Source organism: Protopterus annectens, chromosome 9.part0, assembly GCF_019279795.1.
Source record: "Protopterus annectens isolate FY-2018-M chromosome 9.part0, PAN1.0, whole genome shotgun sequence".
Classification (NCBI taxonomy): domain Eukaryota; kingdom Metazoa; phylum Chordata; order Ceratodontiformes; family Protopteridae; genus Protopterus; species Protopterus annectens.
Genome location: NC_056743.1, coordinates 1,497,904,796 through 1,497,927,020, shown reverse-complemented (window position 1 = coordinate 1,497,927,020; position 22,225 = coordinate 1,497,904,796).

Below are 22,225 nucleotides of genomic sequence, written 5' to 3'. Positions count from 1 at the left end.
CTTACATTTATTTGAACTGTAAAATAGTATTGGTAGTGGGGTGTGATTTATAAATGTTCAGTTAACAGTGCTGTTTTTAATCCATGCCCCCCCCCCAAAACAGTATTTTTAGACTTACTTTCATGATTGTTTTAAACATATTGTTAAACATGCCCTGTGAGTCAAAGAAATGCTTACAATATGTTCTAATTTCTGAATTTGGGTTGGTCAATTGTCACAAATACAAGAAAATGTCATTCAAAGATAGGGATGGCTGCAATAAGAAAGACCCCATTGTTGTTCTTACTACCAAATCATGCATTGCATTTAGTAAAGGTGCGCACACACACACGCACATGCACACACGCACACATGCACACACGCACATGCACACACACACACACACACACACACACACACACACACACACACACACACACACACACACACACACACACATATCTGCTGATCAACAAATAAGCTTTCAGCACTCAGTCACATTCACTTAAACACACACACACACACACACACACACACACACACACACACACACACACACACACACACACACACACACACATTTACCCAGTCTCGTTCATGTCCCTACAGATATACACACATAGACATCAATAATATATACCCCATCCCCACTTCTTCACTGATCTTAAATGCACTGCAGGTACTCACACAGAAGAATAGTGAGTACCGTATTTTTCAATGGATACTTGTTCTTCCTAGATTAAATTTTTTCATTCGAGTGATTGTACAAATCACACAGTAAAGCAAATGAGGGACTTCAGATATTTCCAGAGACAGAACATTGTTAGCTACCATTAGCCTCTCCCCCAGATTGCAGCATTAGCATGTGGATTGGTCCATGTGATCACTCTCCACAATGACGCCCCTGCAAGGCATTGACCTCAGCAGTAAAGTGGTGTATAGTCTTTTGAGGTAAGACCTGCATATTACACTAAAACCTTCTGAATTGTAGGGTAATTTACTGAAAAGTGCAACATTGTTTTTAAAAAACTTACTTTCATATAGGGAAGTGTACAAGTAATCCAGATTTTTGTTTTGTAATATTTATTTGTTTTCATTTGGACGTTAATAGTAAGACAAGATTATGCTATATGTGATAAATGTCATAGAAGATGACACAAGCTAATAAAATTATTCTATACTGTATTATCAAATATTAGCCAAACAGTAATTAGGACTTTGTGGAAAGTCTGCAACATCTACTAATAACTGTTAGAAAATCATAATCATGATATCATTAATAAGGAAATAAGACCTACTCCCCAAGATTCATAGCATGCACCATGCCTTCATTGGCACCAGAATAACAGTAAGATTGGCATTAACAACATACCAGAACAACTGAAGCAAACTTTACACCAATTATAGATGGATTAGGGAGAATAAGAAAGGCCTTAAATGCAAAGCCACACTAATAACAGCTGAATGGCTTTAGGAGGGGTTCAGAAAGGGTATGTCTGGTACTGTCAGTTAAGCAGATTGGTATATTATTGAGTTTTATGATTTCTATACCAATGAACACAAGCAAAAAGTTTATTATCTGATTAGTAAAGAAATGAGCTGTATACATTACTGATCAGTATGCCATATTGAATTCATTCAGGTTTCTACATATATGAGGAGTTAGTTAGGCCTATATGTACCAGCATTAAACTAGCACTTTTAAGAAAAAAAGCAAATTCAAGTTTTGCAGAATAGAAGAAACTAATACTAATGTAACGGTTGGAAATTGTTTTGTTTTAGTGGCCATTTTGAACTTTGTGTTCTTCATTTGTCTGAGTCATTGTCATGCAAAACTGTAACTGTTGTCATAGGATGAGAGTTTTTTTAAATGTTAGCTGATATACAATTAATACACACATACACATGCATTTACTCATATGAGACTAGTCTCATCTTTAGCATTTTGTCAGTCTGCCTGTTTGTTACCTAAGACAGCAGCTTTAATACTGTTCCCATTCATTACGTGTAATGGCATCTGTATTAGGCCCTGCCTTACCCTGAGGTAGCCATTGTGACATTATAACTCTGCTTTAACTCTACTTCTGGTGCCTTGTAATTGTAGTTACATTATTTCCCTGACAACATGAGTAACTACACTTATCATTACAGTACTGTCTTCTTTTACTAACAGAAGTTAAATTGTACCATTAATCCTTGGGGGTAATAAAGGTCACATTACAGCCTGACATCATATCCAACTCCCTTTCAGTAATGACAGTCAGTTTATAACTTTATTATATCCAGAGCCATGTGAGGAATTACAGTCATATTGAAGATTATGTCCCTTTGAACTTGCTGAAGTCACATTTTAATTTATTTATTTATTTATTTTATTTTGACGTTTGTTGACCGAGTTAGTCCAACTGGGCAGATGCCATGAAGTATAACATTAATAATATATAATTGCATCCTATGCTTAATCACAATACAATTACTTACAGATATATAGCATGAAGTAAGATCAGTATAAAATATAACATCACATCAGGGTCAGACAGAATGTAGTATAGCCTATTTTATGCCCTATTTTATCACAGTCCCTTTAGACATAAGTAATGATTATTTACAGCATATCATACTGAAGTAACTTCAACAGTGTTAAAGTCCTGTACCCCCAACCCCCATGCATATATGTATGCGCACACACACACGCACACACACATACACTCAAAGTCGTCAAAATAATGTCCTGAATTCTATTTATTTATTTATTACTGCTATTCTAATGAACACAATACTTGATATATCTGTGCAGTTTGCCTGGTAAAAAATCTGGCACATGAAGAAGTGGGGCACTTCTCTGTATAATACTGCCATACTATATCTAATAGTAATTAACTGTGACAGTATGTTCACAAGACGTTTACTGTTACTGGCTCAGCACACTCTAACAATTCCAGGAGCTTGCAAGCACAACAGGTTTGAGGTGGGTTCCCTACTGTAGTTCAAATACCAAATTGATGAGCTTGCAACTTGGTATTCCCAACCAGATGAGATGCCATACCTTGAATGCTGATTGTCATACACAAGATTCATTTCTATTACAGTACTAAGAGTGATTCTCTGCATATTTATTTATCATTCTGTTGCTTATATTTTCAATTACAGTGATCAGTGATCTTCTGTTTATTGATTTATTAGTTTATTGCTTGCACTGTTTCTATCACAGTTCCTAAAAGTGATTATTGGATTATTTATGACTTATTTTTAACCTGGTAAGTGAACTTGAACATAGACACTTTCCAGCTATGGCTGAGCTACAGAGGCAAACACAGACATAATAAATTATAAGGAAGTAATTGTTGTAGCTACTAATTCAACATGAAATATTTAACACAAAAATGCATTTTGCAGTTCAATAATATTGGATTAAATACTGTAAAGTTTAAGGCTGTAAACAACAAATTATAGGCAGTGTTCATACTGAGAATCCTGTACAAGATGTAGCAAGATGACTGTGAACAGGGTGAGAACTAAATAAAGAAAGGAGACATACTAGTCTAGTATTATGGATGTGGTTACCTTTATCACAAAAAGCAGTTGCATGTATTCTTTTATAGAGGTGCTGCTTCTGTGATTTCTTGAAAACATATTTGTTGATATTTTTGATGTTTTCCAGAAAGCTGTTCCAACTGACAGATGTTATTTTCTAGAAGACTCTTTCACAAGATAGTGACTAAGCAGGCCTAAGGAAGTGAATGCAGTTATTTTTCCTAAGTATGTTTGACTTTTAATAAGTTTATTTAGCATGGATGGACAGTATTTGCTGTGAAGAAGCAGCAATGGGAAGCCATTTCCTTTTTTTTCAGAGTGAAGCAGTAATGCTTTGTGGTACAAGACAGGTTTTTGTATGTGAGTGTTTAGTTTTCAGCTGTTTTTAAGATATACCATGTTTCCTCAGTTTTGCATCTGTGGAGTTGGTGTATCATATCTAGATCTAGATCTATGTATATGTAGATATATATATATATATATACATATATATATATATATATATATATATATATATATATATATATATATATATAAAACTATACATATAGATAAATATATATATATATATATATATATATATATATATATATATATATATATATATATATATATATAGAGAGAGAGAGAGAGAGAATATATAGATAGAGATATATAGATATGAGGATTGGTGCAGTAGGCTTACCTCCTGTATAAAAATTCCTTTCTTATGTTTGTTACATCTGTACACAACTAAAACTTGTTGCGTTTGTCTGATTGTAACTTTGTCTGGACATAACTTGATGATTCATTTTTTTTTTTTTTTTTTCCAATAATTCTTTTATTTTCAATAAAATGAAACAATGCATACAGCCAGAATGAAAAAAAAAAAAAAACATTGTAGTGATAAACATTAAAATGAGGCGTTGAATAATTACAGAATATAATACATAATCAAACAGTTTAAACATAGATATAAGTGAGAAAGAGTGTAAAACATAAGAAAAGCATTGTCATTAATAAAACCAAACAAACTGTTATATACAGTATTTACAACATAATGTGCTGCACTTCCACTACCATAATTATCATTGGATCTCCATAAGTTAACAAGGACAAGGGTAAATGATGCTTTGGATGTACTCCTGAGAAATTATTCACTAAGAACTAAATCTAAAAGTTTCTTCCATAGTTTACTAAAATAGGCTCTTTTTTTTGGACCTTTTATAATGAATTTATGTGCAGAAATATGTTTATGAGCCATTTCTTTGAATTTTCCCCAACTAAGTTTGGTGCGATCTAACCAATTGCTAGTGATGTATAGTTTAATAAGTGAACAAAGGATAATTAGGATGTGAAGTTGCATTTTTGATACTTTGGATGTAGGAATGTGAAGAATAGCTGTTTCCCACGAGAGTGTGGAGGTGTAATAACCCATTTTTTCCAGGCGGACTTTCAGAGAGCACCAGAGTTTGTAAGAATGCTTGCAATACCACATAATGTGAAGTAAGTCCGCTTTCGGACATGAACAACAGGTGCAAGAGGGAGAAGTGTTGGCATTAAATTTATTAAGAGTTACAGGAGTATAATAAGCATTGTTATTGAGCATCATTTGTGTATATAGGAGTTTTTTGAAAAGAGAGAGCTCTAGAGTAGATTTTATAGCTGATAGTTTTTGATCCTCTGTAATGGAAGGTCCGATGGTATTCCAGTAGTTGGAGAAAAGACAGTTTGAATCGTAGATCATGTTAGTCAATAGTTTGTAAGAGGATGATATTGTTTTTTTAATGCTTGAAAATGCTGAAATAACTTCAACTAGTTTGTTTAATTCCTGAGTATTGGGAGAGAAGTTAAAATGTTGTGCCATAATAATTTCTCTTAGTTGTCTAAGAATAACTGTGTATTTTTTATTAGTACCCAAGATTAACCGTAACTCGGGTAGAGTTTTAGACCTATGTTTGAGAATATCCCATACATTGAGATCTTTGATGAGAGGGAATTTAGTAAGGTCAATCGTTACATTATTAATTTTAAGATTTGGGTTCTGATGCAACGGTTGTAGAAGGGATAGAGAATTTACCAGATTAATATCTTTAATAAGATTTTGGAAAAGCCTGATTTTATGTTTCAAAGATTGAGCTAGATTACAGTCGTTCAAAGAAGTAATAGATAGAAAGGGAATAGCCTGAGGGTTAATTTTGTTGGATATAACATGTTGATACCACATTCTAACCCAGGCTGGATAATGCGTTGTGTTTTGATGTTGAAATTTGAGATAGACCAAACTCTAATTGAGCAAATAATTTTATAGTATAATTGGAAGTTTGGTAGACTTAGCCCCATTTTTTCCTTAGGGTAGGTTAGTTTAGGGTAAGCAATCCTCACTGATTTAGGGAACCAAATGAAACCAGCTATTTCTTTGTTGATTTTGGAGAAAAAGTTATTATAGACTAATACATCCAAAGCATTAAGTTGAAATAGAAGTCTAGGTAAGATATTCATTTTCACAATAGCTGCTTTGGACAGGAAAGCTAAATTCATATGTTTCCATCTTTGTAGATCTTGTTGTATGTTAGACCATGTTTTTAATAAATTATTTTGAAGTATAGAGGCTTGATTATGTTCAAAATGGATACCTAAATATTTAAGGCTATATGTTATTCGGAAGGAGGATTCAGGGAAGTAAAAGGATTTATGGGAGTTAGGGTTTATTGGAAATATATGAGATTTTTATTGTTTATTTGATAATCTGATGCGAAAGAGAATTTCTTTATGGCATCGAGAATTTTGGGTAAGTCTGTATTGGGTGACTGGAAATATAAATTAAGATCGTCAGCAAACGCTGATAGTGCAATCTGTGTGTTTAGTATTTTAGGTATATTGTGATAGGTATTCTGAGTAATATAAAGAAAGAAAGGCTCAATAAAAATGTTAAAAAGAAAGGGAGAGAGTGGGCACCCTTGCCTTGTTCCATTAGTGATCAGAATTGGCTCCGATCTCTGTTTGTTAATGTAAAGGTAAGTTTGGGAGTTTGTATAAAGTGTTCTAATCATATCCGAAAAGGAATTAGGCACACCGAAATGGGACAATGTGGCAAACAGAAAATCCCAGTTAACTCTGTCGAAAGCTTTGGAGGCGTCTAAAGTTAGGGCGTATATTGGATTTCTTCCCTTTTTGGTAAATTGTATAAGGGAATCAAGGGTTAACGTATTGTCCCACGTGTGTCTATTGCTCATAAAACCAGCTTGATCAGGGGAGATTAAAGACGGGAGAACTTTTTTTAATCTACATGCTAATATGGCAGCGAATATCTTAATGTCAACATTTATTAACGAGATTGGTCTGTAGTTGTGAGGATCTGCTTTGTCTTGTTTATTTTTTAATATTAAAATAGTTTTCGAGTTATTCCAATGTATATCAGTAATACCTTCTTTAATAATATAGTTAAAGACTTTCAATAATATGGAGGAGGTATTTGTGTAGAAAACTTTGAAGAAGTTAGTAGTAAAGCCGTCAGGGCCCGGGGCTTTGCCTAATTTTAAATTTTTTATGATGGCCTGGACTTCTTGAATGTCGAACGGGGCAGATAAAAGGGAGATTTGGTTAGTATTAAGAGAGGGGAACTTAATTGAATTAAGAAAAGACTCCATCCGAGGTTTTAGATTATCACTTTTATGTCCGCTATAGATTTCTGAAAAGAGTTCAAAGAACAGGTGTATTATTTCAGAATCTGATTTGTATATTTTCCCTTGGTATTGAAGGGTGGAAATTCTAGGAGCACTATTATTATTTTTAGTATTCTTGCTAAGGTTCTTGAGGGCATTTGTGCCCATTCAGAATATGTTGCAATGAATTTCTGTTCCTGAAAGGAATAATTCTGTGAATAAAGTTCATATAAATCTTTGCGCGTCGCATTGATCAGTTCTATAGTTTGTGGGTCAGGGGATAGTCTCTGACTTTTTTCCAGAGAGGAAAGTTTCAAGGATAAAGTATTTTCCTTTTTCATGTTTAGCTTTTAAGAAAGGAAGCTTGGCTAATGAGAAAACCCTCATTTCAGCCTTGCATGCCCAATGTATGTCTGGGGGGATTTGGGACTCTGTGATATTCAAATCAAGATCTATTAACATGTTGTTAATTTTTTTTATTATATCTTTATTATTTAGTAAATTATTGTTAAGTGTCCAGTTGGCAAAAGTAAAATCAGGTGGAGTGAACCTAATTATGAGAGAGATTTTGGCATGATCAGAGAAGCATCTGGGCTCAATATTGAAAGTATTTTTAAATTTGGATAAGGGGTCTGAGATTAAGAAAAAGTCAAGACGTGACCATGATTTGTGACAATTGGAATAAAAGGTATAAAGATTTTCCTTAGTCGAGATATTACTAAATGTAATCGTGTCTATAAGATTAAAATCAGATATAAGCTCCTCTAACGCTATGGAAGCTTGAAAATTGTAAGAGGATGATTTGCTTGTGCGATCTAGACTGGGGTCTATAACCGCATTCCAGTCCCCTCCTACAATGAATAAGTGATTTGTAAATGAGTTCAGTATATTATAAATTTCTAAAATAAAAGTCTGTTGTTGTGAGCAAGGACCATACAGATTTAAAAACATAACTGGTTTGTCGGAGTTAGGTAGGGTAGATGTAAAGTAACACCATCTGCCGTTTGTGTCAGATTTATATTCATTAATACTTTCCTGGAATTGTTTCTTAATTATGATGGCCACACCTTTCGAATTTGTGCTGTCACCTGCGCTTATTATAGACCTAATCCATTTTCTATTTTTTACTTTTTCCCACTCAGAATTAGATAGGTGTGTTTCCTGTAGAAAACAAATGCTAGCATGAGATTTAAAAACAAGGTGTAATAGTAATTTTCTTTTTGCAGAATTTTGTAAGCCATTTATATTCCAAGAATCAATGGACCAGCTCATGGGCGTTAGAACCAAACTAGGTATAGGCACATGATATAATTAGTGTAATTAAGATAATGTGTGGGTACATTACTTTTGTGTTGGGAATAGTCTACCCTAGTTTTGTTAAATAAAAGACGGAATATGGAGAACCAATTCTGCTCTTTAAAAGCAAAACAGTTAAATGTAATGGAAGATGCAGCATAATACTTCTTCTGAAATAACCCGGTGCCTACCCACCCGAATCCCTTAAGTGAAGAAGCATATAAACAAGCCAAAAACAACATTAACAATTCTATACATATATACAAAGAAATTCTCATCCAAAAGATTATCAGACCAGATCTCACTTGATTGCACAAAGAGCCTCCGCTTGTAAAGAGTACACCAATTTTCATGTACAGTAAGCTTGACCTAAGGTATATAAATATAAATTTGTAAGCCTGAATAATTAAAACACAGTGTATACAACAAAGAAGCTCTAAGAATACCGTACATAACATATTTGTTACTAGAATTAGCATTTCTTGTGAGAATGTAATCACATCTGTAATACAGTCAGATTGGTATATCATTAAAATTTTGATAAAATTATCTAACAGTATAATGTGTTACTAGAGGTGAAACCCAATTAAGAGAGGTTGTGACTGTTTAGTTAATGAGCTGCATATTATAGATACTTATAAAGCATGTTGAATGAAGATAAGTTTACACTGAACATAATCCAATAATAACAGAACTATTTATAACCTAAGAGACTAGTTATATATGTGTAACCCACCCTTCAACTATATTAACCTTTTGCTAAATTTTTACACTTCAGGTTAATATTTAAATGATTTTAAAAATCCAATTGTAACTATCCCTAACCTATTAGAATGAAACTATAAATTATTTATAGCAATCTACTATCAAACTATGTAATCTAAATGTACCCATGAGTATTTTAAACAAGTCCTACTTTAATACCCATTTATGTGTTAATGTTTATAGATGTTTATAAAAGCTAATAGCTATAACTGTTAAAGTAAAACTATTACAGTAATACAGTAAGACACTAAAGGTATGTATGCAAAAATCTCCCACCACAGTGTCCTTTGTAGTATGTAACCAAACACATGTTATTACAGAGAAAACGAAGAAAAACTAAGTATTAATATACTGAAAATATCATTTAGTTGGTTAAAATGCACTGACCAGCTGCACTACGTACAAAAAGTCAGTTTCTGACTTCCATTATGTGAACATTAAGCAGTTTGGTGTTTATTATAGTGTGTGTTTATGTCTTTAAACTGCACAGTTTTGTACATACTGGGGCAGGGGACTCTGCCTGATTAAAAATTTCAGTAGCCCTAACAGCCAGAGCTGATCGCTAACCAAAGCAAAATAAATGGAATATAAAAAAAAATATGGTGAGCTGCGGTCTGCGTAACTACAACGCAACACAAAGTCCATTACAGTAAGTATCGAGAGAGAAAATGTAGGGAATGGTTATATGCGTTTCCGAAAAAAAAAATCTCTGGCACTGGTTATTTATGTTCGAGTTAAAAAAGTTGTAAAAGCTAGTAGAGTTTAAATTAATAAAAACAAAAATCGTAGCCTGCAGCATCGAACGTTTCCCTGATGAAATAAATTGAGTGCTTGTGTGATTATAGAAGTGTAGTTTGGTTTTTAACGCTGAGTAACACTTAGCAACTTGATTTTCCGTTTGATTTGGGACAAAGTGCTAGTCCCATAGAAAATAACCCAGTGTGCAACCGTACAGTGTCGGTTCATCAACACATACATGCAAGTCCTGAAAGCATTATAGCAGGAAAATTTACCCGGGGCCATCTCCAAGGGACAACACGAGAAAAATCGACTGAAAGTAATACAACGCAGTAGAATGGTATGCTGTAGAAAAATAATTATTTTGTATACCTCATAAAATGCTAGGCTGAACTAATTTTTATAGATTATTGACATAAGTAGAAGGCACCTGTTTAGATCGCTCAGTCATTCATATCAATACACTTAAAAACATTCAAGTAGCGTTAAGTAAGTCATTCGTGTTCAACTTAAATTACTGTCATCTGACATCGCACTGCACTACAATTAGAGGTCGCCTCAGTGTGTGTGTATGGGAGGTATAGCTCTCACCTTCCAACTCCAAAATGAGAAACACTAGCCTTCATAATGTGGAACAAATGGACAAAATGTGGAACATATACTAATGGCTTACTAACAACTTCAAATAGGAAGGTCATGGGATGGTTAAAATATGCTGCTGAATATATAAAAAAAAAAAAAAAAAAAAACAGTATGCAGAGTCTTTATTTTCTTTTTTTTTTCACATAAAGCGCTGCAAGCGCGATCGATGGGGGAATAAGTTCACTGGCGCGCATATTGTAGAGTCACAGCAAAGGATATCCCGCTGGGAACCTCACAACGAAGTAACGTTCCTTGTTGACACGTGGATCTATCTCTAAACGGAGATAAGGCTGTTTTAAGTAAATTAAACAGTCCTGGACTTGCTAAAAAACTTTTTAAAGCGCTGGAAAGCAAGCGGCTGAATAGCTGAAGCCTCCGGTGAGTAGATTAAAGTTGAGAGGAGTACAACTGTAGAAACGATCGTGCTGGAGTTATGTGAGTTTATGTTTGTTCAGGAATCCTGCTAAATACTTTTTGAAATGTCTCTCTTGCTTCAAATAGGGATGATATGGAGTATTTAGTATCATTTTGGTAGAAAATCAGTGTGCTTGGAAAACGCATTTGAAACCTAATGTTTCTCTTGATGAGGTCAGAGCAGAACGGGGCTAATTTCTGTCTGCTTTCTTTAATGGAGGCAGGTAAATCTTGTGTGAAGTTTATTTTATGCTTGTTCCACATAAAGTTTTTATTTTTTTTTGCTGCATAGAGGATCTGTTGAGTGGTTTGAAAGTTAAGTAATCTTGTGTAAACTTGGCGAGGGGCTGTAGCATCTTGTCTTTTATGCAATGCACGGTGTGCTCTCTCAATTATAATAGTGTTACTGCCATCTTCTGAATGTAAAAGTGATTCAAATATTTGTTTTGTTATAGTAAGCAGGCCTTGGCTGTCATAGCTTTCAGGGAGACCTCTAATTAAAATATTATTGCGTCTGCTCCTAGCTTCAAGATCTGTAAGTTTTGACTGTAGATCTGACAAGGAGGCTGTTTTGGCACGTAGTTCTTCTGATATAGACTGTATTTGGAACTCATTAGATTGTGCTTTTTGTTCAAGTGTGTCAACTCTGTCCACTATTTGATTAATAGATTTTCCTATGGTTGAGAGTTGTTCCGAGAAGCTTTGTATAGCTGTGTGTATGGGCTGAAGGGCCTGTTTAAGTTCTTCCATGTGAAAGCCGGAATCTTCTTTGTTACTAGTGTCACTTTTGGAGGATTCAGTATTTTGTTTATTTGTTCTCTGCCTTTTTGAAAGAGCCTCCTTTTCGGGAGAGAAAATTGCTGATGCTTTAGCTTTGATTGTTTGAGTATCCATTGTAATAGAGTCATTTGTTGTTTTAATCTGCCTAGCCATGAGGAGCCGGAGTTATTGCAGACAGCAGTAGGCCTCCCTGAATCACTTTGGGAAGATAAAAAGAAAGATGAAAAAAAACCACTGTGAGAGAGCCAGAGAGGATGAAAATCTGTCATACGTTTTTCCCACTTCCAAAGTAATGCAAGTTCCACAGGTATGAAGGTGAAGCAGCTCTTTTTGAAGTAAGTATAACTTAAGAAGAGAATTTGAGATGAGGAGCTCTGTGCATAAGCTGTTCCCTAGTCGACCACCATTTTGGAATCCCATAACTTGATGATTCATACTGGAGTCATTACCTGTGACGTTCAATATTCTTAAAACTAGAGAAAATGAAACAACCATGAAGAAAACAACTGAAACACAATACAAGCACTCCAAGCTCTGTACAGTATGGTATGCCTCCTGCAGCCCTTTGCATGGATGCAACTTAACTACTTCTGGTTCCTTCTTTACCTCAAACTTTTGCTCGAAGGGTTGTATTGATCTGTGAATGTGAAATTCACATCCCTTTGATATGAAAGCAGTTGTACAAGGCTGAGCAAAGCATAACTGCTAGTGTATACTTACAGTGGAATCTTCCACTACCATAGTTTTTTTATATATCATAATTAATCATTTCATGTAAACTGGCTACTGTAAAATGAAGTGAATATATAGCACAGATGTTTAACTTCTAAGAAAGGTCAGAAAACATTTTTAATGTCTTTTCAGCATATATTTGTCATAGCGTTGTTGCCTCACAGTAAGACGCTGTCCGGTTTGATTCTCAGCTAGAGCGTCTTCTGCGTGGAGACATGCGTGAATGGGTGTACCTTCATTGAAGGTTGTGCATCAGGGCTGGTAACTCAGCACATAAAAATCAACTACCAATCATTAGCAGACCGGAGTTCCACTGTGGTGACCCCTGACCGGGAAAAGCCGAAAGACAGAACAACAAGTAAGGTAATAGGAGAAGCATATGATAGATTTTTAAAATGGACATCACTGAATGCCATAAATACCTACATAATGTATACAAGGACCCAAAGACACAAGTATGAACAGTAATAAAACAAATAATAAAAAACAAAAGGCTAAAAACACAAAATGACTTTATTACATAAAAATCCAACTGGTAAGCGCTTTCATTCCCGGAACTTCTTCAGACCAAGTTGTATAATGACCAAACGTATTTAAATACTTAATAACAATAACATGGACCCAAAGCACTTAATGCCTTAGCCCTTTCCTTCTAAGAACAACTTTAAAGTTTTCCCTATCATTTAAACCAGGGTATACACATACATTCAGCCTGATTTGCCAGCAATGTTCTCTCCAATCCAGTTAATCTTCTGCATCAAACCTGTGATCAAAACCATTGACTTCATCAATTATTACATATTTCAAGCATGCCTTATTTTTTTCTAACAAATGTTTTTGCTTAACATGTTTTGCCAAGGGATTGCTTACATCAGTCTTGTCTACTGCTCTTATATGTTCATTCACTCGCATGTAGAATTCCCTAATGGCTCTTCCTATATAAAATGCTGGACGTAATTCACACAGAGCCATATGTACCACATATTTGGACCTGCAATTATACAAATTATTCAACCTAATTTCAAAACTTCTTGCTGTCACTACAAAATTCTTAACTTCTTTCATATATTGACATAACTTACAGCTGTTACATCTTCTCATCCCCACTTCCAAAACATCAGGCCAGGCATACTTGAGCATACATTCCTTTTCTTAAAAAAGCCTTTAAGCTCTTTCCTCTGTTAGAGACAAAGACAGGGTCTCCCCCGTGACATTTTTAATTTCTTGAAAATTCATTAAGAATCTCCAATTATTCTTGATTATTCCTTTGATTTTACTTTCATCTACTGAATTGTCTAAAACACATGCTAAGGAAAAATCCTTTTCATTTTCTTTTGACTTGCTATTTATATTTTCTACCTTATGTTCTCTTACATTTTTTACTTCTAACCAGGAATTGTTAATGATGTCCTTGGGATACCCTCTTTCTTGAAATTTCCTTTTGAGTTCTTCACATTCTTTTTCAGAAAATACTGCCTCATCTGTTAACCTGCTTATTCTAGTAAATTGCCCCTTCACTATGTTTTTTTTTTCAGGCTAAACTTATGCATGATATTATAGTGGAGATAGCTGTTACTTTGCACTTCCTTTTTATAAATCTTAACTTTTAAAGCATTGCTAAATCTATATACATTCAATGTTCAGACTCGAACAGGGGTACCCAATGGGAATGGGTGGCCATCAGGTTTCTGCTCCTGTTCATATTGGCGATAGACTGCATTAAGAAATAGATCAGAAGTGGCAGATCAAGAAAGCTGCTGTATGCATATGATGTGGCATTACAGACAGACTCTGATCTAGAACTTTAATAAATGATATGGGAGACAAAAGTGAAAGCATGTGGGATGAAACAGAATACAGACAAGGCAGTAGTCAGTGCAGAAAATTGGAGAAATCAGAAGAGGCTGAAAATTGAGATGAGGGGGATATGTGAACTGATTAGCAGCTTCAAGTATCTGAGGGGGGTGCTTGAAGAGAAAGATAGCATAAATGAGGAGGTCAAAGTTGGAATCAGAGGGGTTTCATCCAACTGTCCAAGTAGCAGGGATAGTATGTACAAAACAATGGAATGACCAGTGCTTCTGATAGAAAAAACACCATGGGAGTAAAGGCAGAGCAACTGGGGGATTTTGAGGTGATGATGACAAAGTCTGTAAGATATGAAGTGGGGTACATACTGAGAGACAGCAAAAAATGGGAACATAAGAGCAGAAGCCAAAGTGGCCCCAATATTAAAGAAGGTCAAGGTGCAGATTAGAGTGGATCAACCAAATGTGCAGGAATGAAGAAGCTGATTTCTTTAAGCATTTTTAGGGGAGGCAGGAAGAAGGCAAAAGGAAACGAGGATATCTAGCCAAGAGATGGATGGATTGCATGAAAGAAAAGCTACAGCAATCTGTCAAAAAAGGTAAGAGAATGGATGGGAATTAAGAGAGATTTGATAACAGCTGCCAAGACACCTCAACCACATGCAGAAATGGAGAAAAGGGGGTTGATGATGGTGATGATAATACATTCCTACAGTAAAGGGCATCAAGTAACACTATCATATCTTATAGCTTATTCTTAAGTGCATCAGAAAGAATTATGATTTATCATCAGTATTCTGGCTTTATGTTAAAATTGAGTGAGTACAGTAATTCTAGTGGTCATCCATTACCAAACAATAAATCATTGCAAATGTATCAATGAAGGATCACTCATGTGACATGAGTTCTGACTGCTCAGCACCACTCTTATGATCATCACAGAATTATTCTGAACATTGTGAGAGATAATTGAGGGTATTTAGCAAGGAGCAGTGCATATGATATTCAATGAGAGGGAAGAGAACTCCCAGACACAAGACTAGTGTGAAGAGGGTTTGCACTGCTATTGCACCACTTTTCATTAATGGATTCACTATTCATTTTGATTGTATACAGCCGCCACTGTACCACCAATGAAAATTAGAGTTCATGAATTGCATACTCAGGAAGTGCTATATGATGAGGTCCATGATGGATCTAGATCTCAAATTGCATACGCAGGAAGTGTTATATGATGAGGTCCATGATGGATCTAGATCTCAAATTGCATACTCAGGAAGTGCTATATGATGAGGTCCATGATGGATCTAGATCTCAAATTGCATACGCAGGAAGTGTTATATGATGAGGTCCATGATGGATCTAGATCTCAAATTGCATACTCAGGAAGTGCTATATGATGAGGTCCATGATGGATCTAGATCTCAAATTTCATATGCAGGAAGTGTTATATGATGAGGTCCATGATGGATCTAGATCTCAGAGCACAGTCTGCATTATGTGGTATTTCAGTTTTTCACGAATGCTATCCAGTGTATTTTAAGGGTCAATGACAGAATTAAGGAAGGGTTTGTTCAGAGCTATAATTACAAGTTTTAAACAAGTAAGAAATGCAACTAAGAAATGCAATATTAAATACATTTATATGAGAACTATAGCACAACATTTCATATTTTTACACTTCCTGGTTTAAGAAAACTGTGTTCTTATGCCAAATGTTCCTACTTTACAGAGTTTAATCTTTTGATGATTCACAAGATAAAAGATGTGCAATGCACATTGGCTGTTAACTGCCCTTATAAAGGCATTTGCTGTGACTATTCTTCTGTTTTCTGTGGATTTTCTATGACAGCTGTATACTGTAGCCACTATAAAACAGGCAAAGCTCTTCAGTGACACAAGTTATTTTTTTCAAAATACAGTCATCAAAGTAAGAATGAAATTATCGGACGTGCAGAACTCTGGAAAAGAATAAACATGCCATAATGAACCCACATTACCTTCTTAAGCTGGATATCAAATACAGTTCATAGGAAGTTCTTGGGATGCATGAATGAGACAACGAGAAATAGCGTCCCTCTGAATATCCTCATTATAAGCAGCATCACACAGGAAACAAATAACTTGCCACTAAGCACAAATAAATCAAAAGATGCATCACAAATCTCTGGATATTTGTTGGCCGAAGTCCATACATAGTCAAGGCAAGTACAGAAGAATGATTTTAATTAATTTTAGGAAATGTTGTATTCACATGGAATCAGTTAATTTACATAAGACAGCTGGATTTTAATAATGTTAAGTATCACAACCTAACAGAATTAGGACTGTAGTACAAAAATATTTGAGATTTCAATTATTTTATTCTACACATTTAAACATGGGTGCCCACAGTATGTGCACACCAGTTGGTAGGCTGGAACTTTAGCACAAAAGGATGAAGCTCTAACTATGATCCAGATAACCCAGGTTTGATTAGCAGACTGATGGCAGGAGGAAATTACAGAGGGCTGATTGATGTGATTGATGTCAGTTTATCCAACCTTGGGGGTGGGAAGCAGTCTGGTCTGCTTACTCTGCAGTGACCCTGATATGTATGATGAAATGAGAGTACATCATGCAACATACAAACCACAGTATGAGCCTTATAAGAAAGGGTGCAAAAGTGTGCTTATCCCTGTTTAGGGAGGCCACAGTGGGCACTCCAGCATGTGAATGCACACATCAGCTGTCTGGGGTAAGCAGCTCTAGCATGTGAGTGCACATGTCTTCTGCCTGCATAGATGGAGCAGCATATATCAGCCATCTTGGAGGGTGCATGAGTGCACATATCGGCTATTTGGGATTGGTGGAACTACAAAATGTTAGTGCACATGTCAGCCATCTGGGGGTGGAGCTCCATCATATGAGTGCACATGTCAGATGCCAAGAGAGTTTGATACTTTGGCTATTACATGAATCCCCTGATCGCTATCTGTATCATACTTACTCACAATCAGGACTCATGTCAAGGGGGAAAGAATAAGTTCACAGATTCATGGGTGGTTACCAGGCTATTGGCCCAAGAACCATATTAAGCCTAGCTAAGCCTACTGCAGACTTCCCAAAATATTGCTGATATGTCAATACCCCAAGGAATTGTATGTTTATAATATAGGCTTGCCCACACCAGGCATTCTCAGGCTGCCCCTGTCCATTAGGGACATATGTGCCAAACCAGGGGTAAATTTGAAATTTCCCATCCATTGATCCAAGTTACATTTGAATAGGCTTAGGAATGAATTTTGCTTCATGTGAATGGGAAGTGTGTTCCAGAGAAGGGGATCATCTTTTAGGCGGATCCCCTACACAACGCCGACATTCCAGAATGCCAACAACCATATGGCCGACACCATACAATCGACATTCAGAATGCTGACATTGTGAGAGGTCCATAGAAAAGGAAAATAAAATTTTCTTTCAACTGTTAGCAGGAGGGCTATGCCACCCCTGCATTCCCCGTGGGGGGCTCTGCCCCCACACCCCCTGAACTTTAATATACCAACTCTGAGATCGCACTACAGTGCAGGAATTGAAATCTTTCCATTCTGCACTATAGTGAGATGCCAGTTCTGCATTGTTGGCATTCTGAATGTCGACCATATGGTGTCGGCCATATGGTTGTCGGCATTCTGCAATGTCAGCAAACTGAAGAGGTCCCCTTTTAGGCACATACCTGTCCCTCTAGCATATCCTGTTTATGTCATAGATGAGGTTTAGGTCCTTATAAAGTACAGTTGTGTAAGTAAACTTACCATAATAGCAGATGTTTTAATGATCACTGCTGCAGTAGCCTTAGTTATATGGGTTATTATATCCTACCAATGTTTCAGGGCAAGTTCCACACACTCAAATCATCAGTCAGCTTCAGATAAGGTAACTAAAAAGACAGGTTTGGGTGGCAAGCCCTTCAGAGCTTTCATGCCAACAGACAGAGGGAGGTTGAGCCCTGAAAGTGCAATGTCTGGAACAACAAAAAATAAATGATCATGGGGGCTGGTGGTTTGTTCCATGGTCAAGCCAAAAATGCTAACTCTTTCCCAGGGAAAATAAGCAGCAAAAAAGTGACACATGATGGTCAAATGTCAGGTTACTGTCAATATTTGTTCACAGATTCCTGACCATCATTTCTACTTTTTGGTGTGTATTATCAATGTGGTAATTTCTGTGGGTGGGCATCTTTCCAAAGGGTGTATTATGCATTTTTTTCACATTTAGTTTTAGTTCATGGCTCTGGCACCAGGTTTTTGTCTGTGTCGTCACCTTGAAGGGTATCTGTGTCTTTAAGCATTTGAATCACCACACCAAGTTTGCAGTCATCTGCAAACTTAGTCATCCAGAGGACCTTGACATTTGTCTTGACTTGCTATCCGTAGGGTGACATATGGGTTTGTACCTAATTTTGTAAGTTGATCTATAATGCCTGGATGATGTATTGCATTGAATGCCTTGGTCAGATCGGGATAAGCAGTGTGCCTTGTTTTACCCTCTTCCATAACTTTGTTAAACTTTTCGAAGAAGCTCACAAGGTTTAGTAGACATATCCTGCCTTTGACAAAACTGAACTGGGTAGGGTCACGTGTCTGTAGGTGTGCTGTGTCATTGTTTATCAGAACCATGATAATAATAGGTGTATACAGGATGATCAGTCATAGGAAGACTGCTGTCTGGCAAGCAGTGGGTCAAAAAATGACAAAAAATGCACAGTTGCTATTACTTTCAGCTTTACATCACATTAAAATCAGATGCAGAAGTAACTATAGAGCATATTGTTGACCTTAACACAGTTTCAGTTGATCATTCCCAAATGCAGCTGTACTACAAAGTAATTATATAACAAGTGTGCAGTACCACAATTATAAATATGCTTTGTGTATAGCCTGGTGAGGGACTAGTTGTAGACAAAATTAGAAGTAAATGGGATATGACAGTACCATAGTTGTGATGTATAGCTATTGTATCAAATTGTTGAAAAAAGTAGTGCATGTAGGCAGATGGGAATTTCAGTCATATAAAAAATGCATATGCACTGAATAATCTTGCAGCCTGCACTTGATGTCTCAGTTATGTTAAAAATAGTGTATGTTTTACATTAGTGCTAAGCTGATGCAAAAAATGATTGCCTTCCAAAAGCACTGGAAGAGAATTCATTTCAGGGAACCCCCTAAGGATCTGGGTTTGAATTGCATTATCTCTGACTTGTGTAGTATGTGGTTTTGCACAAGTTAGTTCATTTCTCTTCCGGTGGCACCTCTCCTATAAAGGAAGCAGCTCTACTGAGCATGAAGTGACTATTCACTCAACAAATAATACATTGTATTTAACAACAGATGTACGTATTATGACTTTATATATTGTATAGAGGTGGGTCAATTTGGCATACCTCTTTTTTTTTTTTTTAATTTGTACAATGATTATTTGGAATACTAACAAAGCAAAAAAAAATCAAGAGTTATGCTTTGCCAATGACTGAGTTCCATTTTAAATGCAAAAGGATGTGTGACATATCCATTACAATACTGTGGTTTCAGAAGTACACCATACACCTCTCTTTGTTCTTCAGCTGTCCCTATGGTAGCTAATATGTCCATTCAAGCTCAAAACAAGTTGGCTTGACTCCATCAACCTCTTATTTAATCTTAATTCTGAGAACACTGAAAAATGGGAAATGTTAGCATACATTGTTTAAGGCATTTACTTTCTTACTCTGAATGAACTGGGACTCAATAAAGTTCTGCAACAACCTACACAACTCAGGGTGCTGCTTGTAGCCTAATACTACTTCCTTGTATCAACAGCAAGCAGGCTGAGGCTTGCTGTCTGGTGTCCTTATCTGTTTTTTAATTTTTGTTCTTTAAGCTGGTTGCTTGAATATTTTTGGCAGACGTCTGCTTATCTATGCACATTTAAAAAAATAAGAGAAACAGTTTCCACTAAGTATCACTGCATTTATATTCCTGTTTTACAGTTTAGTTTATAGGGTGAAGGTTATGAGCTTACTGAGTCCTAGGTTTGATCCCCTCAGTCTACATTTGCATAGTGTATGACTCAGTGCTCCAATGTTATTTCTGAAATGTGGTACTTGTGCCTAGTGGGATTGCCAGGTAAACAAATAAATAAATATAAAATAAATAAAGTAAAATATATCTGAAGGGAAGAGAATTTTAAAAAAGCTATCAGGGGCATAAGCAGTTTGTCACAGAAGAATGTTGCTGAAGAAAAGGAGAAATAATATTCTGTTACATTGAATGAAAACATTAGCGTACAGAGGCTATGTAATACCTTTTACTGGATAACCACAGGTTTTAACGTACATCAACATGAGCTTTCAGAATAACGTTATCCCTTTGACAGGGAATAATTCATTACGCACTCTAGATGCAATGCATTAATGTCAACTTCTGTTGAAAAAGGCACAAAAATAGAATCTCACTGAAGAAGGGCATTTTAATAAGCACATTTCTAATATGTCCCTTTTAATCAAATGAGGATGAAAGTAGTGTACTTATTTCTCTCTTTTTAAATACATGGGTATTAAAGCATAAATAATGTATTAATTCATTACAGAAGGGATGATTTAGTCAAAAAGTGTGTGTAGCTGTATTGTAAAACCAATGTTGTTCCCTTAACATCATAAGCATACTGTTAAAGGGATGTACGTTTTAAAGTTTAACTTTTGACCAATAGAGGAAACGTTATTTCAATGCTAAAGCTTTTAATGCATTCTTTATTAGTTTGCAAAATGTGGTAAATAATTATCCATAAAGAACATATGGTCTTAAATATTTTGTGGTAGAAAACAACCTCTCTTCATGCAGGTATGAAGTACACCTGTTGTACTAACTATTCTCTCATACAGGCATGAAGTACACCTGCTGTGCTAACTATTCCTTCATGCAGGCATGACGTACACCTGCTGTGCTAACTATTCTCTCATGCAAGCATGAAGTACACCTGCTGCACTAACTATTCCTTCATGCAGGCATGAAGTACACCTGTTGTGCTAGCTATTTTCTCATACAGGCATGAAGTACACTTGCTGTGCTATTTCTTCATGCAGGCATGAAGTACACCTGCTGTGCTAACTATTCCTTCATCCAAGCATGAAGTACACCTGTTGTACTAATTATTCCCCCATAGAGGTATGACGTACACCTCCTGTATTAAATATTCCCTCATGTATGTAAAAAATACACCTGCTGTGCTAACTATTCCCTCATGCAGGTATGAAGTACACCTGCTGTGCTAACTATTCCCTCATGCAGGTATGAAGTACACCTGCTGTACTAACTATTCCCTCATATGGGCATGAAGTACATCTGCTGTGCTAACTGTTCCTTCAAGCATTTCCCTTACTTCCCCATAGTATTGTAACTTTGAGCTTTCATTGGATGTTACAAGCATAAAAAAGATATTTACAGCACTTGTTCCAGAGATCCCAATAAAAAGTATTATTATTTTACTTATATCGTTGCTGCATTTTGTTAGGCAGATTACCCATACACAATAATATTAAAAAAGTTAACATAAAGCACCTGTTTATGAAATTCTTGTAAAAGATATTACTGGTCTACAATGAGAGCATAATAAAAAAATATATAAAGGCAACACCCTACAAGAAAATGGACTTTGATTTATAGTGGTACTAGCCATAAAGGCAGAGTATTGTAGCTTAATAAGAGCTGCTTCAAAATGCTGACTATGTATATATGCACAGTGTCATGACTCATTGAGCAAACATCACATAAAGTCAGCCTTAGCCCAGACTTTTGGGAAACACTGCAGGAACACTCCTCCTCAGTAAGAGAGATTCCTGGCCACTCTGCCTTTCTGAACTTTTATGATTCTTTTGTT